At 45.3% G+C, this 21,271-nt stretch overlaps 1 long non-coding RNA gene across 2 annotated transcripts in view; it reads right to left on the bottom strand.

The window, feature by feature from the left end:
• Positions 1–21,271, bottom strand: part of LOC146772730 (uncharacterized) — a 463,041-nt gene that overhangs the window by 64,867 nt on the left and 376,903 nt on the right. For both annotated transcript variants that reach the window (XR_014972210.1, XR_014972209.1), the window contains exon 3: positions 10,480–10,661. This is a non-coding gene — a long non-coding RNA (uncharacterized LOC146772730). The remainder of the gene's footprint in view (positions 1–10,479; positions 10,662–21,271) is intronic.

Raw genomic sequence — 21,271 nt, 5'->3', positions numbered from 1 at the left:
AGTCACACTCCCTTCCTAGTACCTTAAAAAGTGCGGTCAACAATGCAAAATATGCAGCAACATCTTCATCCATCATTCTGTCCCAGCCCAGAAGTTGATTCAACAATGCTCCTGCACCTTATGTAGTCAATCTCCTTTCCCCGAATTATGACATTGCGTTGAAGATCAGATATCTGGAAAGAGGCGGTGTGATGGCTCTGGTTCATCTTTATTATCTCTCAAGGAGAAGCACGTCCCATCCTACGACCCATTCAGGTTTTTTTGTACCAAGTTTGTCATTAATCCAGCCTGCTCCCTTTTCTGTGCTGTCATTTACTGTCCACCTACGAACTGCCCTGGCTGCAAACTTTTAATCGGATCTTCTTGTAGCTGATATGGGGTGATACCCCAAAAACGGTCCTAGGATGCTTGTATCTGGTCCAGGGAGGACCTGGCCTGGCAGTTCGGGCTGGACTGTTCCCATGAGGAGCAGGGTCAAGACTAATTTGCATATGGCTGGGTCCTTGAGCAAAAGAAGGATGGATTTAACCCAGATCTCTTGACTGGGGGTCAGTGGTTGAGAAGTTTCAGCACTCCACCCATCATCTTGTTGCGTTCGCTATGTTTGCCCTAAGTGGCCAAAGGTATGGCCAGACATGGGTCCCTTGCTCGCTGTGCCACTGGATTCAAGCTAGCCTGGCTGATGAGTGGTGATACCCCGAAACTGGTCCTAGGATGCTGGTATCCGGTCCAGGAGTTCCGGCTGGGCTTTTCCCATGGGGCTCAGAATGGAGACTGATTTCCATATGGCTGGGTGCAAACTGGGCTGGCATAGTGAGCAAAATAATGATGGATTAAACCCAGATCTCTTGACTGAGGGTGAGTGGTCATTTCAGCACTCCGTCCATCATCTTGTTGCATTTCCGATAATCTAATTAAAGACCGGGATTCCTGTGATTTATCCATTTAGTTATGGATTCAAGTCATGCAGCTGGCCACAGTCCATCTACTGTTCTCACAAGCTCTAGCTTTGAGATCCATAAGCCATTGTGGACCGAGCACGTTCCAAGCAAATTTGACACCAACAACTAGATTGACAGAAGACCAAAGAATTTGCCTGTCATTGTTCAACTTAGCATCACGAGGAAACCCGAAGACAATAAATCCTGATACAGTCATCTAAATGCTCCTGGAATCTGCAGCATCTCCTGTTGATATAACTTATAATAAAATAGCATTTGTGTTACTAAAAATTAACAAGACCATGGATACTATGGCATCTATGACTACTTTGAAATGTTGCTTCTTGAATACTAAGAAATACTCATGGCTGAGAGCTAGAAAGACGCTGGATCAAAAAAACAATCCTGCTCACTACAGAGGATGTAAGTTGGCCTGGAGGAAGATTAATAAATCATATTTCCAGGCTCCTTTTGTTGAATTTTCGAACCCTAGCAAACTGTTCTGCGCCTATAAGGAGATGCAATCTCCCAGCACTTCTTTAGATATACAGTATCCTCGTCAGACCTCTTTGAGGATCTTGTTTCTGTCTTCGACAATAAAATTGACACTGTGGGGGATAGCATTGCCTTCAACACCTCACGGACAATAGAGCCTTACTCCCCCTCTCTGCGATAGCCCACTCTGCAAGACTGTGCCTATCTTCAAATCTAGCATAAGCTTTATCTTGGTCTCTTTCAAAAAATCCTTTCTTCCTTAGGAAAGTGATGACATTAAAGTCATAAACCTCCCGGCAAATTTCAGATGATCACCACTCTAATCAACGGACCCTTATGCTGTGTAATCATCCCCGAAGTCTATAAATATGCTATCACTCCCATCCTAAGAAACGCACCGCAGACCCCCATAAATCGACCAGTTACAGTACCATCTCAGCCTTCACTGTGTTGTAGGTTGTTTGAAGATGTTATCATCTGCCAGATTTCCTCCCACCTGAATGGTGTCCAACAGTCTCCTAAGTGAATCTCTGTGAGGTTTCAGACTCTGCAGGGGTATTACGTCTGCTTTACTAAATATGAGGAAAGAATGATGTTTCCAGTCCTGACATAGGGGCCAACATTGCACGATCTATCAGCTGCCTGTGGCTCCATACACCAGGAAGGGCTTATTGGAAGACAGTCTACTTGGGTTAGCATCAAAGATGGAGTGTTGTAATGGTTCACTTCCTTTAGGGTAAGATGTATACTCAAAGTGAAATTGGGTGTGTTCCACTTCTAAATAGTCCCTGTGGTTCTGCCTTACCACCAGCATTATTCAAGGCTTGCAAGTCCTCTCCCGCCCCCTTGTGGACATCTTAGGTTCGAGGCATGTGGGCTGCTGAATTCATATCTGTGCATAGATCGCCGCCTAGTGTTGGGTCCGGATGATTGCACATTGTTGTCCTGGAAGAGTCTTCGAAGTATCACGAGATAGGTGGCTCCTCCCCTGGACTACAGTGCGCATGGGCATCCCCTCCATCCTTAGATTGTTTTTTTCCGCCATTGGGTTCGGATGTCCTAATCTTAGCTCTTTGAGTATTTAGGCCTTTACATTCGTCGGTATTGTTTTCGTTCGGCGCCAAGTATATTTGTCGAGGGCGTTCTCGAGTAGATCATCAATGATGGAACCAATGACATCGAATAGCCCTTTTAAGCGTTGCCCTCTCTGCAACGCTAAGTATGCTCGCTTCGACGTGCACCCGGTGTGCAACAAGTGCCTCTCTCCAAACCACGACGAAGCCACCTGTATGGCGTGTTCCAGGTTTCGATCGAAGAAGACCCTTTGCATTCGTCGAGCAGCTCGGCTCGAGGCGCAGAAAGCGACGCCGAACCCGGACAACATCTTCGGGACAGAAGATGAGGAGGTCGTGGACCTTGAAGTTCGGGGGGAGCTATCGGATCCGGCTTCGGAGCGAGAATCCGACTATGATGCCGAAGACGAGCGTATAGTAGATGAACAGGAAGATGGTGTCGTCGAAGAGGTAGGAGACGACGAGGAGGCCCTTGGGGCCGAGGAGGATGGCTCAGAAGATGGGCTAGGCCCACATGTCGGTACAGGGCCCAGAGAGGCACTCGATAAGGCTCAGGTCGAGGGATCACCACAAGGCCTTACCCAAGATCATTCCTCTCGTCCTACAGCCCCGCATAAAGGCCCGGCTTCGAACTACCCTAAAGAGCCATCGGTATCGAAAGCGCCATCATTTGATCAAACGAAATCGAAACTGAAGGCACACGCACCTAACTCGAAACCGAAAGTGAAAGAGTCTCTCATCGGCAACAAGGTCTCGAAGCCCTCGGAGCCGAACACACAAAAGAAGGCCGTCGACGCCCAGAGATTTCATGGGGACGTCGAGCCGAAGACGGCGCCGACGACCAAGGTCAAGGTTGTCGACCCGAAAAAATCGGCGCCGAGGATCGTCGACACAAAAAAACAGCGACTCGCGACGGCCGACCCATCCCAGTCCTCGTGTCGAGAACACGGCGTCTGGTTCGGGGTTAGATGCCACGTCCAAAAGGGTATCGAAGGAACGTGTCGAATCAACAACCCCGTCTCCCTTCCTAAAGAAGAAGGTGTCGGAGTCGTTACTCCGCATCCACGACACGGCTTCCATGCTCGGCGCAAAAGCACCCCCGCAGCCGAAGACGGTCAGCACAGTTCACATCGCGTCGACGCACATAAAATTCGGACTACCACCGGCGGTACGACCGAGGATGTTCGACGCAAAGAAGGGTCCCGAGCCGCAAAAAGGGGTCGACCCGAAGAAACCTGTCGAAGCACCAACAGGAATGCCAATGGGACAGAGAGCTGTCGAAGTACCTCAGGAAGATGAGGAGCCAAGGCAGTTTATCGACGCGGAGACTGGTAGACTTTCAATATATAAAAGAAAGATACTGCCAGAGAAATCAATGGAGCCATACAAAATTCCATTGAAAAAGAAGAGGACCACATCACCAGTTCTGGTAGAACATGTTCAATATTATGACCAGGAGCCTCAGTCGTTCTCACCCACACAATTTGATGTGGATGCAGGGGATGCTGGTGATGTTGAGCACACTTATCCTGTGGACACTGACCCTGAAGATCAAAACCAACCTTGGGTGGACGATATTGGTACAGGGGACCCACATACTGCTCCAGACACACATGCATAAGTGGTAAAATCATCTCCTACTGAGGATACTGCTGCTTTCAATGCCTTGATTGAGAGAGCAGCTAAAAATCATGATGTACAGCTCCACACTGATCCTATTGAGGATGATTTTCTGATGGATACCTTCTCTACCTCAGAAAGATCTGTTAAGACACTGCCCATGCTCAAGGGGGTCCTAAAACCAGCTAATGACATTTTTAAGGAGACCACAAGGGCGAGAGTACTAAACCCTAGGATTGACAAAAAATATAGGCCAGCTCCTGTGGACCCTACCTACATAAGAGTCCAGTTGCCTTTGGACTCGTTGGTGGTGTCCAATGCTCGGAAGAGAGCCAATTCACAGACAACGGGTGATGCTCCTCCCCCTGACAAGGAGTCTAAGGTCTTGGAAACTTCAGGAAAAAGAGTTGCTGCACAGGCAGCTAACATCTGGAGAATTGCCAACACTCAGGCACTTCTGGCTCGATACGACAGGGCGCATTATGATACCCTAGAGACACTGCTACAGCACCTCCCAGATCAGTTTAAGGAAGGAGCAGAGTCGCTTATTACAGAAGGGAAGCTCATAAGCAACGCTTCCATTAAGTGCGCTCTTGACGTAGCGGACACTGCAGCTAGGGCTATTAACACCAGCGTCATGTTAAGAAGGCATGCTTGGTTGAGAATCTCAGGATTCAAACCAGAGATACAGACAACGATAATCAACCTGTCAACTCTGACTCCCTTTTTGGCCCCGAAGTTGACACCACCCTAGAAAAGATCAAAAAAGATACAGAGACTGCAAAGTCAATGGGGGCTCTGCAATCACAGCAGTTTCGGAGTGGGTCCTTTTGTCGCTCTAGCAACAGAGGACCATCTAGAAACCAGAACTCCCAACAGTCGCAGTACACTAAAGGAGGTTCACAGACCACCTATAATAAGAATACTAGAGGTGGATACAGTGGAAACAACGTCAAAGGCAGAGGCCGAGGGAACAACAGCTCCAGGTCCTCCGCCACCAACAAACAGTGACGCCTTGTCACTGCCCCCCGACCACGTAACACCTGTCGGGGGGAGACTCCTGGAGTTCCTGCCGGTCTGGAAGTCCATCACTACAGACAGGTGGGTGAGAGACATTGTCCAGTACGGTTATTGTCTGGAGCTCACATCCACTCCACCAAACATACCACCAAGACACCGTCCTATGTCCGCAGAGCACTTGCACTTATTCCACCAGGAAGTTCTCAGTATGCTCCAAAAAGGAGCCATAGAACTCGTGCCGGCAGAAGAACAGGGATCAGGAGTGTAATCACTGTATTTTCTGATCCCCAAAAAGGACGGGTCTCTCAGACCCATACTGGATTTAAGACCTCTAAACCATTACATTCTGTCAGAGCATTTTCACATGCTCACCTTGCAACAGGTGCTGCCGTTGCTCAAACAGGGAGACTTTCTCGCAACACTAGATCTCAAAGATGCGTATTTCCATATACCCATACATCAATCACACAGAAAATATCTCAGGTTCACTGTTCTCAATCAACATTACCAGTTCAAAGTCCTCCCTTTCGGAGTAACAACGGCACCCAGAGTGTTCACCATGTGCCTGGCAACAGTGGCGGCGCACTTAAGGAGACAGCACATACATGTCTATCCTTATCTGGACGACTGGCTTATCCAGGGAAAGTCGGCCCAGCAGTGTGCCAACCACGTAACCCACACCATTCACCTTCTTCACAGCCTTGGCTTCTCCCTGAATTATCCAAAGTCCCACCTTCAACCCACCCACTTACAGCAGTACCTAAGCGCGACCATAGACACTCTGGCAGCCAAGGCACAGCCCAATTCAGTGAGGATCAACAGCATGCAGTTGCTCATAAAAAAGTTCAAACCTCAACACTCACTACCGGCACGAGTGTTTATGCAGTTGATAGGCATGATGGCCTCCTGCATCTTCATAGTCCCGCACGCGAGGTTACATATGCGCCCGCTTCAGGAGTGCTTGGCACGTCAGTGGAATCAGGCTCACGGACAATTGTAGGACCTAGTGTTGGTGAGCGGTCGGGCATACAACTCTCTGCATTGGTGGAATCCACAAAACCTTTGCAAGGGCCGACCGTTCCAAGAGCCTGTCCCACAAATCATACTGACGGCGGACGCGTCTCTCCAGGGATGGGGAGCTCATGTACACAATTACACAGTGCAGGGACTATGGACGACACAGCAAAGGAGGATGCACATCAACCTTCTGGAACTCGTGGCAATCTTCCTTGCAATGAAGGCATTCAAAGTACACTTATGCAACAAAGTCGTGTTGATCCGGACGGACAACATGACCGCCATGTACTACATACAAAAGCAGGGAGGGACACACTCCCCACAGTTGTCTCATCTGGCTCAGAGCATGTGGAAGTGGGCCATTCAGAGGAACATCTTCCTCATGGCGGAACACCTCCCGGGCAAGGACAACCAGATGGCGGATCTGCTCAGCAGACACAGCCACCAAATACACGAGTGGGAGATACATCCATCAGTACTCCAACAGTACTTCCAACGGTGGGGTCATCCAGAGATAGACCTATTCGCCACAAGGGAAAACGCAAAATGCCAAAATTTTGCCGCCAGGTTCCCACATCCACAGTCGCAGGACAATGCCATATGGATCAACTGGTCAGGCAGATTTGCGTACGCTTTTCCCCCAGCACCATTAATACCGCTGGTGGCACGCAAACTGAGGCAACACTCAATGACGCTCATCCTGGTTGCTCCAACGTGGGCACGCCAACCATGGTACACCACGTTTCTGGAACTCTCTGTGGTACCGCATCAAAGACTACGGCTAACACCCAGGCTTTTAACGCAGAGCCATGGCGGGATTCAGCACCCAGATCCGCAACTGCTGAACCTGGCGATCTGGCTCCTGAGATCTTAGAATTTGGCTACCTAAACTTGCCTCCATAATGTATGAATATCATCAAGGAGGCACGGAGACCCACTACGAGAGCCTGCTACGCGGCTAAGTGGAAAAGATTTGTCATTTATTGTAAAAATAATGACATCAATCCACTGGATGCATCAACGCAAAACATTATCTGTTATCTATTACACTTATACCGATGCAATCTAGCATACAATTCCATCCGTATACATTTAACCGCACTGGCAGCTTACCTTCAGAACAGGCAGCACCTCTCACTGTTCAAAGTGCCTGCCATCAGAGCTTTCTTGGAGGGCCTCAAACGTGTGATTCCTCCAAGACACCCTCCTTCACCAGTCTGGAACCTAAATGTGGTCTTCACCAGACTGATGGGACCACCTTGTGAACCTCTACACTCCTGTGAGATTCAATTTCTAACGTGGAAAGTAGCTTTCCTAGTTGCCATTACTTCACTAAGAAGAGTTAGTGAACTTCAGGCACTAACCATTCAAGAGCCATTTATACAGGTTCATGCCAACAGGGTCGTACTACGCACCAACCCTACTTTCATGCCCAAGGTAATTTCGCAGTTCCATATGAACTAATCCATAGAACTGCCAGTGTTTTATCCTAATCCTGAAAATGTAGCAGAGAGAATGCTCAACACACTTGATATCAAAAGAGCTCTCATGTACTATATTGACAGAACACAAAATTTCAGGAAAACAAATCAACTGTTTGTTGCCTTTTCTCCACAGCACAAAGGCAACCCCATTTCCAAAGCAGGAATAGCTAGGTGGATCGTTAAGTGTATACAGATTTTCTATGAAAAAGCTAAGCGCACACTAACAATTCCTCCAAGAGCCCACTCCACACGAAAGTTAGGGGCCTCCATGGCTTTCCTGGGAAATATTCCTTTAGAGGAGATATGTAGAGCAGCCACATGGTCCACTATACATACACTTACCAAGCACTACTGTGTAAATGTACACTCAAGACAGCAGGTAGCTGTAGGACAGGCTGTTCTCAAAACTCTTTTTCAGACTTCTGCAGCTGGCACGGGAAGCCGCCGCTAAATGGAGGGACTGCTATATAATCTATGCACAGATATGAATTCAGCAGCCCACATGCCTCGAACCGAATATGCTACTTACCAGTATGCATCTGTTCTTGGCATGTAGGGCTGCTGACATTCATATCAGGCTCAAAGATTATCTGGGGACCTTACGAAGCTTTCCCACTGCCTTTCCGTGGTTCACCCTTGGATCCAAAGCAGTTGGCTCTGTCGAAACAGAGACAAAAAACTGAAATCCTAGTCCTAGACCCTGTATATCCAGCTCTATTCTCTCTACCTTGGTCCGATGAACTTTTTCCGCTACCAATTCTAGTTGATAAATCATGCAAATTGCGATTGCACTGTTTCTACCCTTCAGATGAATACAGTCTCCAAAACTTAATTCTACCATCTCGATCTCCTTAAAGAAGTTCTGCCGTTGCACCACTGCTCTCAGGAGCACACCCTAATTCTCGCCCTACGCATATTGCACCTGAAGTAATGCAACAGTCTGTCTGCTTGCCCCTACATATCTCTCAAAACTGCCAAGAGCAGAAAGCTGCACAGCCCACCTATTATTTGCAAACTGACCTACTTCACAAAATAGTGTGTCCCTTACTGACCAACCAGAAACCTCAGGTCCCCCCAAGAGTGGGAAGCCATCAAGACGGCCACGCGGGCATGGATATTTTGATGTATAATTTATCCTCACCCAGAGCAAATTTTAAATTGCCTAACACTTTAATTGAGACAGTGAAATGACTACGTCAAATTCAGAAGATCTTTAAAAGAAATCAACCTTCCATTGGCGCTTCAATAACCAAACCCTCTTCACATTGGCCATATTTCAATCTGACTATGTCCTGATCAGACAAAAAAGGCTGGCTTAGTCTTCGTACAAAGGAACCCAAGAGTCTGGACCCTGGCTCCACAGGTGCTTTGCAACTTAATGGGATCATATTTGATGGTGGATCGTCTCCATCATCTCTGTAAAGTCAACTTTGCCCTGAGCTGCTCTACAATCTGCAGCAAATTGATATTTGTCGAGCTCTCCTGTAAGTTCCTGCTGCCTCAAATCACACTGAAGACATCACTAGGTGGTTAGCACTGCTTTAGTTCAAATAAAATAGAGCTGGCAAACATCTGTAATTGGTGCAGAATTGTTATCTGTACTGATTACTATTAGCACCCATTACTTCTGCCTTTGGGCCATGGTTCATTTCATTTGGGAACATTTCATAACCCAGGCGATAGCCAGGAATGAGGCGTCGACTAGGACTTTGGTGGAGGTCTAGGCAGGGCATGTTTGTTTTACCCAGCTAGAAGCTTGCTGATGTGCCCCTTAGTCACACAGCCAGTGTCTGGGTTTTATTACACTGATAAGACAATGGTGGGCTTGACGCTCCTTCCACACCCAAGTGTCCTCCCCGATGTCTGAACCATCACACCACTAGAGGAGATTACCATGGATTTAACAGGGAGGATGTTTTTAGGGCGTCAACAACGTTCATTGTATGTCTGAACTTTACGCTTTCTTACCTGTGCTTGATACAACTTGCTTTACTGGTGCGTGTCTGAACAAATCCTTTATTTCCATTTTTATTATAAAATGTTTTAGACTCTGAGTTGAGAAATTCAACAAATAGACCTGAAGTCAGATTGTCATGAAGGCCTGTCAGTGTGGAATATCCACCCAGACTTGTATGAATGGGATGGGGAGGGCGGCTCTACCTGGTCCCCGCTAATCTATGTCAAGAGTTGAATTTGGGATTTGAAAAGTTGGCAGCTCACAAGTCATATCTTAGCGTATGTGCAAAAAAGATTAATTATAAAAATTGCAGCATGTAATTACAATTTATTATTGTTGCATTAATCCCTAAATCCTTTTAGCAAACTGCTCTGCCCAAGGCAGCCTTCCAGCTCATGTGCCTTGAAGCTGTTTGGAGCATCAATAACAGCGCTGTGTCCTTAGTCTCTTCTCGTGCTGTCTGAGATTCATTTGTGAAGTTTGACAGGATCTCATTTGCAAAACTAATTGGTGCTGGGCTACCGGCAGCACTTTTGCCAGGGATAAACGAGGTTCCTCGGATGTGTTTTCTTGGCAACCTACTACGTTAGAGATAATTTTGCTTTGTCAGGCGCCTTTATGTCCAAAATCAAAAGTCAAGCATCAATAAAAGTAATAGGTGACATGAGGTGGTCTTAAACCTATACAGAAAGATTCTTGACAGATGACTAGCATCTTTTCCCCAGGGTACAATCACTATTACTCAGCCAGTTGTAGGAAGACAATTTTGCTTGTTAAGCAATATTAAAAAGAGTTTCTGTATGGTGCTTTGAGCTGGTGCAGTTTCTGGATTGTAGTGGTCACTTCATTGAATACTTACAGAGCTTTCTTACCATATACATAAGGGTTGAAAAGGTTGGCGTCCAGAAGCATCCCAGTTGTCACGTCATAGTTGGCAGCATTGAGCCCAAGTCCTTCTCTCACCCAACCTTAATGGAGCATAGTAGACATACGTCAGTGCTTGTTGTGTTGTGTTGTGAATTTCTAGTCACTGAAGACTTTTCCATTGTTGTTTCTATTGAGGCAATGAAAGTAAAATGAGGACCTCGCTAAGAGTTGCAAATAAAGATGTAAAGACCGGCTGTGTCAAGTTTAAAGTTTGATAAATAGTTAAAATTGAAGACTAGCCTAGTTTAGGCAACAGAGCACCATGCAAAAAATAAATTCAATAAGTACAAAAATTGCAGTTGGTTTTTTCACAGGATTTAAGAAGCAAATCTTTAAGTACCATTAACAACAGCGGGAAAGGATAAACATGTTAGTGAGGCTTGAGGACTTAGGTGGCTGCCCTAGAGAAGAGTGGAGTTGTGGTGCTCTTGTGAGAGTCTCAGCATGCAAACAAAAGTAACAATACAACCTGAGAAACCGATGGTTAGAAACCAATTTAAAAAGTAGACCTGGAACCAACAGACTGGGGCAGGACAGGAATAGCTGGTTAAAGGCAGAACTAAGATTCCAAGACAAAGCTCCTGCAGGATCATTTATCAAGGTGGAATTGACACATTGTCGGAGCTGCATATTTGACTTGTGACTCCTCTGTGAAACTGATGCGTTGTTGAGTATGTGCATTACTCATTAGAAGCGTGTAGTCTCTTTTCTTTTGTTCATTATTCTGAGCAGTCTTCTTGGTGTGAGATCATCTCTTTAATCATGTCAGCCTCCAGGGCTGCAGCCATCTCCATCCCAGGGATCGTCTTCAAGAGAGTGTCTATGGGTCTGTGCAGTCTTCGCAGACACATACAGTCTCCTTTCATTTCTCATTGGTGGGCCTATTGTGAAGTATTTTCTCAGCCACATACAGCATCCTTGGGTTCTTATGGTCTACTTTGCAAAAAGGGCGGTCTCTATACATGTTTTCTGTCTCCTGCGGTGAATGCATTTTGCTTATACCTCTACTGGTCGATATATTAACCTTGGCTTACGCTCTTCGCATAGCGTGATATGGAAAACTAAGATCAGCTACAGTTCTATGGTAGTTTGACTTGTGGTATAGCCATAATCTCACCTTTCTTTGTAAAGGCCTGAATGCAAACTTAGAAGCACACAACGTAGAGTTCTTATGATCCAGTTTGCAGGCTAGATACTGGAATTATTTTCGAACTGGATCCTAACTCAACAAGTGCCAATTAAACTTCAAGGATTGTCGGTCATCAATTAAGAAGTTATCTGTATGAAAAAGAATCCTTAAAGCTGATTTTTGAAAGACTGTGCTGCATTGCCTAGTGTGCCTTCAAGTCCTCAAAGGCCTTATGAAACTCTAGATCACTTTCTTAGGCTGTTTTATGAATGTCGGTGCTGGCAGAGACACAACTTTGGTCCTGTAGTTTACCACAATTTCCTATAGTAACGTATGAGTTCTGAAAGGCTCTCTCCTCGGTCAGGGTCGTAGGGGATCTCCCTTTCCAACATAGACTATATCTTGGAATTTAACCTATGGATATTCCTGTCACTAACTTAATGCCCAAAGTAGACCACAGAGGACTGCCTCACCTGGCACTTGATAGTGTTGCCCCCTGCATCCTGACCAGTATCGCTTGCGGTGTTCAAGTGGTCCTTCCACAAACTACTAAAAACAGAAATGTTACTTAGGTTGGCCTGCTTGAACTATAAACTTGTACAGTCCCTCTGGTATTGAAAATGCACTCTTTTTCAAGTCATTTGGGCTTTTGGCCCTGGCACTAAGCCAGGTGCGTTCACGTCATTGCCCAAAACACTTGCAGCACCCTGTTTCTATCTGACCCCTTAATAAACACTGTTTTCTTGTGCCCAGTCAACAACATCTCCTAACATTTTTAGACATAACACAGTAGCACAGCTGCAGTTTTCGAACACAGTAGTTCTTATCATATAAATCGTGTCTCATTGCCTCGGGGGGCAGAGAGGAGAATTCCAGCAGAGAAACTGGTCCTGGAACAGGGTTTGTGGAAATCGAGTTTACACCTATGATGCAGACCACCTAACTACATACACCAGATATGGGGTCCGTTGTTAACCACAGAGATCACTGGCATATCTCTGTGCTGACACAGTGAGGGTAGGCTTAGAGAGATACATCAGTTGCCATGGTTGGGTTGTTCATTGTATACAGCCTGCTAGTAATGTTGATTATGTCGCTCAGTTGTATTTGTTAACTTATCGCAGCACACTCGCTTCAAAATAGACTACGATAGTTTCAATTAATACATAGTAAACAAAAAGACACAAAGAAGTGTACAATGGATATGCATGAGTGAGAAACGAAAGGTGGTGATCTGTTCCACAGTTCTCTTGGGCACTAGATGTTCATGTTCTAGGTTTGCCAAAATCACAAAAGATAGTTCAGGTGAGGCACTGTGAGCTAGTCAGGTTTGCGCCTACGTTACTGACGTGGTAGAATGACTGGGGCATATTATCAAGAAACGGCGTTAAAATTATCGCCGCTTTAGCGGCAGAAAACTGCAGCTAAAGCGGCAATAATGGGCTTGATAATATGCCGTAGAGAATTCCACCCATGTTGGTGTCAACATGGGCTTCTATTAGAATTCTCACCGGCATATTATCAAGGCCATTATCGCCGTTTTAGCGGCTGTTTTCTGCCGCTAAAACTGCGATAATTTTAACGCCGTGCTTGATAATATGCCCCTCAGTCCCTACATTCTCACGTCCTGTTATCCCAAAGCACAGTTCTGCTTTCCAGTAGAACCCCTGCAGCAAATCCATTTCAAAATATTCTTCCCCTCCACATATATGTCCTCAAATTCTTTTGAAACCTGTACATGTATCACTGCAGAGTTGGAGGTAGACCTGTCTTTACCAGAAGTATCTTTCTCTGCCTCAATCATAAGTTTCTCCTTTTAGAAGGCTATCCTTTCTACAGTTCTTTCACCTCTTTTTTCTTTCTTTCTATATATTGTTTTCCTGCCTTTCTATTTCTTTTCTTAATATTCACCCTCTCTTTCCTTTCCTCCTGAGCCTGTTCTTCTTGTCTCTTCTACCACCTTTTCTCTTGATCCTGATGAGCCAACATCAGATTTTACCCCTCACACTCCCTGACCTCACCATCTTCAGCCTTCGCTTTCTGAAGGCCCACCAGCAAGTTCAGGGTTTCTGCTGACCTTAACTAACCTAGGGCAATACTTCTTATAGTTGGTGACAGTGGTGCCCGGAAAAATGGAGTTAGAGAACATATTGGAGAAACTGCAGAATAGGAGACACACTTTGATGTGTTTGGGGAAAGCTAAGGGGGTGAGCAAGTCTCACACCACAGTACTCCCTCTCTGGGTTCCTAACATGGTACCTTCTTCCCTACCATCCATATTCTTTAATTGTTCTCTAACGGAACTCACAAGAATTACCCTAACCTTGTTTCTGGCAGCACTGTATACTCTCTCCGAACTCAGATGCCTTAACTGGTCTACCCCCAACCAACCGTGAATCTACCATGTTGTTGTGAAGGTTTTTAGGTGTACAAGTTGCACTTGTTGCTCTATTATTCAAAGTTGGAGCTGGCTTTTGTAGGATCTCACACCACTTGCCATCAATTGTCAGAATTTGTTCACGGGCAACAGGGCATGCGCCGGGAGGGTTAAACGGCCTCAGTCTTGATGGTTTGATTGATTACCACTGATGTCTTGGGGCCCGCCTTACTATGACACTACAAGCTAGGCCAAGCACACCGCTACCACGCTTAACTCACAGGGGGATGAGGGCGAGCAGTCTAAGCCATCCCAGGAAGGTAGTGTGGGAAGTGAAGACTCAGAGCTCAAGCAATCAAAAGTTGAGTTGATGAAAGCAAATGTCCAGCCCAGTGCTTTTATTTTAGAGGAAATGAAGTAGTTAAGTAACATCACAATGTAATTTGGAAGACACCATGGAAGTAGCAGTACTGGGGTGCACACTGCAGGGGTCTACAGGTTCACAACACAGAGGAACATAAAGTCTCAGACCTAAGGCAAGCGTGGGCTCAGTACAAGAAAGTGGAAGAGCTGTAATCTGTGTCTCTTGGCTCTGCCTATAATCCTTGACCAAGCAGTTCTTGTATATAGGGGTTGCAGTTACCTTTCAAAGTCCAACCAAAATCTGTTTTTTTTACCTTAAGCCGGAGAGTGCAGCTGTTGTCTGCACAGGGCGAGCAGAAACCCTTGTGGGCACCCAACCAAACCACTACCCATTTACAGCACTCGACTAGCACCGCGCCATAATAGTAATCCGATAAAGTTCGCTTTTCGCACCCACATTTCTTTTATCGTATGTATTTACCGAGCGAATGATGAGGTCTAGAAAACTAAGTACATAGGCTGATATATGGACAGGTTACCCCCTAGCTAAGTGTAAAAACAGCAGAGTCCTTAGGCACACCCATACATATACATATTACACTTCAAAGACATGTAGCTTGATCAAAATCAACTGAATTTGTTAAACTCAAACAATTAGCAACAAGACGTTTAACAAACATTTAGTAATCATATACAACCAAACGACCACACAAAAGCACTTTAGTGCCATACTAATGGTAGAAGGCATGCCACATATTTGTAGACTAGAGCAAAAGTTATGCTGGTAGAGTAGAAACCAGTGGGTGGACTTCTAGTTTGGGTTTTTGCTTTAAAGTGGATAGTCTGCATCGAGTACCCGAGGTGAGGTTGTGGTATCTTCATGGAAGAGGAATACTTTGAGGTTCATGAATGTTTCTAGGTTCTCCTACAAGCACTTGGGGTTTGTCGTTTGTACCCTTGATGCAGAAAAAGGGGGCTTTGCAGGCCTGAGGTCTGTTGTTCTCAGTAAAGTGTAATCCCTCTGAAGTGGTGAAAGGCTGGCGCACAGCATTGTACAAGGGCAGGAGTTCAATGATTTCTTTGTCAGTCCTGTCACAACAGCTTCACCAGCAAATAGATTAACAGGGATTGCCTTTGTGTTTGTTTATTTTTCAGATTACTGCTTTGTTGAGGCTTGAACTCCTCTTTACTTACAATCGTAGAGCGGCTGGAGTTGGAAGGAACCCTGTGTATCAAAGATCATAGGCTGTTCTCCGCCCGCGCCACTCCTTGCGCCCCAGCCTACTCAAATACAAAGAGTACCAGAGAAAACAAGCCATCAACAAACTCAAAATGGGCTTGTTAACTGAAGTGAACCCACTTCCACTCCAGAGTGCATTTGGTTATCACCATCTCCCCTAACATGGTACATATATCCCTTAGTAAAGGTCATTTCTGGAAGCCCCTATTAATGTCCTGACAGCGACATTATCTGAGTCACCATCCTGTTCTCATTGCTTGGGTGATGTTTCAAGCAGCAGACTAACGCAAATGACTATTTGGAGGAATTGCGGTGTGGAAATATGGATTTTTCTGATCAGTTATGTCCCCTATCTTGGACCCCAACGGTTCCATGTATAAATCACAAGTACATGTATGTTCCCTCCAGTTCCAGTTATGAAGACGCAAATACATGTGCGTCCACCGTTAACATGTCCTCTTTCAGATCCGCCATGAATGGGCCGGATATTCCATCCCTAAGTACGAAAGGCCACCGGCTTTATATGGTTCACTTATGCCATTTTACAGTTCAGGCGAGTAGGCCCTGATTCTGCCATCAAGCTTTCCCTGCCTTCTGCCTCTGAGAGCTCCAGTCTGAGCCTGCATCTGTATCCATGAACTTTGTCCTCATTCTCTGCGCGGCTCACGGTGCCTGACGTCAGCTTGCTGCCTGCCAAAAACTGTATTTCACCTTCGAAATTATCTGCTCCGCTCCCTGCCCAATGCATTCCTGTCTAGTAGTTTAAGTAAACAGTCTTCCAGCTACCGAGCAAAGGCCCGGCTTCTCTGTCTTTATGCAAGTAATTCATAGCCTTATTATTATGGAAGACTTCTGCCCTCGCATCTAGTGTAGACACTTAGACGCTTGTACACGCACTAACAGTCAGTATAGTCAGTATAGAATAAGATTCTACTCTAAGAGACCTCTCTTTTGGATAACATAGTTCTTTAAACATAGGATGTTAGATATGATTTGGGATAAGGTTGACTTGACCCACCAGACATCTGTCGCCACATGTAGAGTTAAATGTCAAGTCCCCTTCACCCCCTAGTCGCACGTCGATCATACGTCATGCTGCTGCGCACATTTCTGCCAAGTATTTCTGCTGACATTGCGAAATTCCTTCATGGAACTACCCTATTATGACATCACACCTGATGACGTTCTTTAGTCACACCCAGTTACGCCCACTTTTGCTACGCATGTATGTTTTATCTACACTATCAATTGTTACGCCTCTTGCATTTGCTTCAATGTAATGCCTATTGTATAAAAGTACTTACTTATCAATAAAGTATGTACTTCACTTCCTGAACCTCCGTGGTGATGGAACTTGGAGTCAACGATTCGAATCGTCCATTGGAATAAAGCCCATTCCGAACCTCTAATACCACGGATTCTGCCTCTTATTTACTGAGCTATATTTATTATGTTTCTGTATCAAATTAAGTCCCGGTAATTAAATTATTTACCACATGAATGGCGCCCGAACAGGGACACTTTCTCATCTCACGCGCCGGCGGTGCGTTGCAGGCCCGGTCTCCTGCCACAGCTGGACGGACAACAACGCGTACCAGCAGGATTTCCTGTATCTCCCTCCGGTCAAGCGGGGGCGACTGAGGCTGCGATCAACACCCAGACGAGGCGGTGAGAAGTGCGAAGTATCCCGACCAGAGCCTAGCTGAGAGAGCAAGATCCGAGGTATACAGAGGCCCACCAAGTTTCCGATGTCCCGAAGTGTCCGAAGTTTTCGAGTCCAGTCCGGTCCAGTCCAGTTCAGTTCCGTTCCGAGGCCTTCCGTTCCGAGCTACCCGGTGAGTACCATTACTGGGGAGGCGTTCTGGCGTGCACATAAGTTGTGCCGGTCCAGACGGGTTTGGGTACACAAATCCGGTCTGCACTGTTTTAGCAGTGTATCTGTACTGTTTAGCTGTATATCTAGTATATCAAGTATATAAATTCAGAATAATTCAGTTAAAATGCCGAGGATTATGTCTTGTGATAAAGTTTTCTTAGATCGTCATCATCATTGTTGCTCATTTAAACGTTAAATGTTAAATGTGTTAATACGTCCTGCATATTGTGGTGTGAATGACTGTTCATCATTGTGTTTATTGTATTAAGTTTGTTCAAGATCAAGTATCAGATCAGTTCTCAGTATGCCGCTCTTTTCGAAACTAAGACAGATCACAACTAGAAAAGGGGTACTCGAAGAAGCTGTTCCCATTCCTCCTAGGGACACTCCAGGGTACTTCATGTATCATAAACATGGCCTAGACGCCATATTATTTCTTGATCTATGGGTAGACTACACTAAGGAATTACCAGAAAGTCAGAGGTGGCCCGCAGCTGGGACCTGGGATGCAGATTGCATCGTGAAAGTAGAGGAAGAATTATGGAAAAGGAAAGCCAGACAGTCACAGAAAGACGCCATTGAATTATGGCGTAAAGAATCGTATAGACGTACAGAAAAAGCACGTAGACAGGAAGAGAAGAGTAAGGAAAATTCAGATAAAGTCCGAGAAAATCTATTAATTGAAGAAGGTACACGAGTGAAATCCGAACAAGTAGACAGACAAAGAAATGCCCTTATGAAGGGTATGTATCCCCTTCTGGCCGAGGGATTACCTAAGGCTACTCCGGGGATACCAAAAGACTTGCCACCCCCCATTGTTCCCAATAAAAATGCATCCTAAGGGGCATCCTAGAACAGCAGAAGATGTTTTTCTTTCCTCATATTTAGATGAAGCAGCTCCCGAGTATGCTAACCCCGCCCCACATAGACCGTCTGCCGGGGAGGTTCAACGCCAAGACCCTGTATCTGTATCCCTACAGCATCAAATCCTGACACCAGTTCCGGCAAGCACATCTGTTTCCACGTCTGTTCCTACAGCTGCTTCTACAGCTGTGCCCACACCTATAGTTGCTGTATCGCGTTCAACGAATCCTTTCACGCCCGATACCCCAGACGGGGCTACCGGAGGTGCTACCAACATTTTTTCTACGCCACCCAGAATAAATAAACTTACTTTTCAAGAAACAGCACATCCACGTACCCCCAAACTCATAAATGCCCGCACGCTTAAGGAACTTCTTGTAGATTGTAGATATGACCCTGTGCCCGGCAAAGAGGACGAAATGATCATGGCATCATTACGTATCAGACGAGCCGCGGTGTATTTGGGGAAGTTACCAGGAATGACTGTGCATCTAGATAATATATATCATTTTGTCCAAACAGGGCGAGATTCTGAATGTATTAACAGAGCTATGGAATACCAGAAAGTGGAGATACAGGGGGAACTGTTACGTTTCCTCATAAATTGTGTGATCAGAAATCAAGACCGACCGGGGGTAGACCCGGAAGCAATGCAAATTCTTACCAGATGGAGCCAGAATATATCAGAAGGGAGACATGATAAGCAAAAATGTATAATAGCCATGTGTCGAAAGATCCGTAAAGAAATAGAACGCCTACATGAAGAGAGATTAACGGTAGATCAGTTCGAACAAAGCGAGGAGGAAGGATCAGGACTGCCCACAGGACAGTCAGAAACCATAGCCTATGTAGGTAGAGGAAGATCTTGTAATAGTACTAGATGTTTCACTGACCCGATACGTCCGATATGTTCAGATAATAACAGGAATTTCCAAACACCTATAATGAATATAAGGTCCCCCGAGCATTCGTTCCAAGCCGCTGACAAATTACTCCGAGAACGAAGGGGTTATCATTTGCTCGATTCTATGGATGAACAAGAATTAGCCAGGTCAGCCGTTCATTGGGTTGACAGTCCCGGAAAATATGGTGATGATACAGTAGCACACACATTTTTGAACCTCACCCCAGATGAACAGCGTTTAGCTGAGATTTATATGATTCAACAACTTCTTATACTTTATCAAAGTCAACATTCAGACCCTGGTCCGTTACCTGATATATTGACTGAATTACTCACGAATAGATGGAGAGGTTCAGGTACTAAGTTAATTAGAGAAATACTAGAATCAAGAAAGCAGTACATTCTTTTTGTATGCCCAGAACATGTCTCACTGCCCATCAAGGAAAGAACGACGTATTACATGGACAGACAGAATCCCTTACGAGAAGTACACCCAATAAAGGGCGAGGACAATCAGTTTAAACGTGTATATGTATATACGCCCATATCGAAAATAGAATTGTTAGAAATGAAGAAAGTGGTACCCAGTCATGATAAAGACCCAGCGGGTTTTCACCGAGAAATTAAAGACATGTTACTCATGGGAGAGTATACCTATCCCGACATTATGACAATATTAAAGGTATTAATGCCTGCTGGCATTTATGAAAAACTCAAGGAAAAAGAGTGGGAGGTAGGAGACCAAAAGATAGACTGGACAGCATTAGAAAATGAAGAAAGGGCCCGAGGTCCAGGTTCGGGGCTTGGGGATAAAACTAAAGCACTACCAGGTTTACTAGTACAGGTACTGCCACGTTTATTAACCACGAAAAAGGAAGACTGGGGTGCAATCTCAGCCTGTAAACAAAAGCAAGATGAAGACACTAGTGATTTCTATGCCCGATTCGAAAAATGTTTTGGTATAAATAGTGGTATAAAAGCAAGTAGCGAGTCATACCCACATCTGTTTGTGACAAAATTAGTTGAAAATTCCTTGCCCCAGGTGAAGAATAGAGTATTAAAATTCGAGAGTACCTGGCAAGGTAATACCCCATCACAAATGTTACAGTACCATTACAATAGAATTAGAGAGGAACAAGAACATGAACAGAAACGCATGAAAGACACAAAAATGAAAATGCTAGTCTCCCAGACAGTTCCAGCTGAAGGTCATAAAAGGGGTACGACACAGTCCGGTGATTCAGCAGGACCTGTAAAAGGGACATGCAACTATTGTAAACAACCAGGTCATTACATACACGATTGCCCAGTCTTGAAGCGTAATATCGCCACAGGTAAAACACAAGAAAGACCACGGCCACCTAGACAGGATCAGAATGAACAAGGAGCACCACAGCATGCACAGTCCATGCCAGCTCCACAACAGTCTATACAGTTTGTGCCAGCTGCACCAGCGCTGCCTGTTGCTGCCACACAAACCACGACACGACAGCTGTACCAGACCGCGCAGTACGACTATCCTGATTATCAACGATACGCATGAACCAGCCTAGAGAGGGAAGTTGACTTATCCCTTATCGAGGTCCCTGTAGACCAAGAAGGACCTTATGTACATAGTGAACTATTAGGCCAAGATAGAAAATTTTTACTTGATACAGGGGCAAGTCGAACAACTATAAAACGTAGTGAAGTTCCAGGGGCACCCCTCTCAGGCTCACAGAATATTTCCCTTGGTTTTTCAGGAAAACCTATTGTTAATGAAGTATCACAGCCTCTTCCACTTACGATAGGACCCTTAACCCGAACTACAGATTTATTGCTTACTAAATCATGTCCAGAAAACCTGTTAGGTATAAAAACACTGAAAGCTCTAGGAGCTATCATATGTTGTTCTCCGGAAGGAGTAAGATTGTTTTTACGTGATTTCAAAGGTCACTATGTGTCTCGAGACATGGATCCCCGACTACAGACTTTACCTACACAT

Source organism: Triturus cristatus, chromosome 12, assembly GCF_964204655.1.
Source record: "Triturus cristatus chromosome 12, aTriCri1.1, whole genome shotgun sequence".
NCBI classification, from domain to species: Eukaryota; Metazoa; Chordata; class Amphibia; order Caudata; family Salamandridae; genus Triturus; species Triturus cristatus.
Note: the sequence above shows the minus strand (reverse complement) of the source record. Positions and strands in the feature narration are given on the sequence as shown.